The sequence below is a fragment of the Trachurus japonicus genome, unplaced genomic scaffold (genome assembly GCF_045865225.1).
Source record: "Trachurus japonicus isolate A0001 unplaced genomic scaffold, Traja_1.0 AP029687.1".
Lineage (NCBI taxonomy): Eukaryota > Metazoa > Chordata > Actinopteri > Carangiformes > Carangidae > Trachurus > Trachurus japonicus.
The window spans coordinates 6596-8544 of NW_028219820.1; the positions used below are offsets into that span (position 1 = coordinate 6596).

General features: G+C 36.1%; 1 long non-coding RNA gene across 1 annotated transcript; it reads left to right on the plus strand.

The window, feature by feature from the left end:
* Nucleotides 1–281: 281 nt before the first annotated feature.
* Nucleotides 282–1405, plus strand: LOC146960990 (uncharacterized). The gene is made up of 3 exons (XR_015035317.1): nt 282–368; nt 758–886; nt 981–1405. It is a non-coding gene; the product is annotated as an uncharacterized LOC146960990 (long non-coding RNA).
* The last annotated feature ends 544 nt before the right edge of the window (nt 1406–1949 follow it).

Genomic DNA, 1949 nt, shown 5'->3' on the forward strand with positions numbered 1-1949 from the left:
CAGAGCTGGAAGCAACGAAAACTGAACTGGAGCTCCAGAAGACAAAAGTGGAGGAACTGATGAATGGTAAGTCATAAAAATCCCATTAAAAATCTAACCAGAGTAATTCATTTAACTATGTGTTTTCATGATTTTTTAAATCCAAGTGATAGAACTGGTTTGGAAGGAAGTGACAAGTTATGGGAAAAACTGGATGTTTCTATAATAACAAACTGCATTAATCTTCATCTTCATCCTCTGTGATATTTCAGAGATCAGCCTCAGACTGACAACAACTGAAAACAAGGTGACAGCAACTACAGCAGAGCTGGAAGCAACGAAAACTGAACTGGAGCTGCAGAAGACAAAAGTGGAGGAACTGACTAATGGTAAGTCATAAAAAATCTCATTATTAGTATAAAAAAAATCTAAGCAGAGTAATTCATTAAACTCTTGGTTTTCATACTTTTCTAATTCAAGTGATAGAACTGGTTTCTAGAGTAACAATTGATCAGAAGGAAGTGAAGGACTGGATGTTTCTAAGAACAAACTGGATGAGATCCAGACGACATTTGCAGGAATATTGATAAAAACAAAAACAAATCAGAAGTACATGTTGTCAAATGTAGTGGAGTCCAATGACTGAAGACCATCCTAATACATATTTTACAGACTATCCTGCTTAAACAAAAAATACATTAATCAATAAAGAATTGTGGACATGACACTTGTTTCAATCTTTTAAAAGTGAATCTTGTTTCCATGTTGTGTTTTACAGAAAATGTGAAGTACGCATTCACTGCTGGTTTAGAGGGCACAGTGTATATTGGACCGTACGATACTGAAAAAACACTTGTCTTTGGAAGAGTACTCACCAATGTTGGTGAGGCTTATAACCCACATACAGGTAGTGTATACATCACCACATGATTCATAACATAAACTGACAATGTTGAGTATTGGACAGTGATGATGAGATCTCTGGTTCTTTACTGTTCCAGGTATCTTCACTGCTCCAGTTAAAGGAGTCTACTACTTCAGATTTACTGCCTTCAGCATCCAAGATGGAGGATGGGTGGGAGTCAACTTATACCATAATAATCAGTGGGTCCTGCACAATTCTGTGCTCAATGACCCTGAAACTTCACTTGCAAGTGCATTAATTCTCCAGGTGGAAAAGGGAAGTGTGGTCTATCTGACTTTGCACCCAACCTGTGTGCTTTATGATAATAATCACTACCGGACCACCTTCAGTGGTTTCCTGCTGTATCGTCTGTGATTTCAAGTCGGCTACTTTGACACCTTCAAGAAAGGCCTTAAACAAACCATGTCAATGATTCATCAACATTTGACTGTTGATTTCACTACAATGAAAAGTAATGTGTATTAGTCAATCACAAGGCTTATTTTTCAATATAAAGGTGTCCATTAAATTGGGTTCATACCTAATGACTTCCTGTCCTTTATTATCAGAAACTATAAAATATGAATTAATTCTAAAAAAAAAAAAGAAAAAAAGAAGGCAATTAACACTGAGCATTAGAGTGTGTATAAATACAGGCTCTGTCTCACACAACCCTCAATAATTCATATGGAGGAGCCTGATGACAAGGTGACGGACTGACCAGTCACTTTACTGTGTTTGTTTTGAACGAATTACAAATTATGGGAAAAAACACTTGCATGATCTTGAGCCCTGAATATTACAATAACAACAAAAAAGAAAAAATGGCGAGAAGTCCTCCCAACTGACCAATAACCAATTTAACCAAGTGAAAAGTTGCTTTACTGGGTTGATTTCACATAAAGAATAACAAAAAGATGATTTTATTATATAATTATTACTATGATATTTAGGATGTCATTTGACCCACATGTTCTCATGACATTTTGGTATTTCTAACTTGTCCCTTTCTATAAAAACAAAACTTTTACATAACACATTGGGCCCTAGTTTGCTGGCGCAGCGC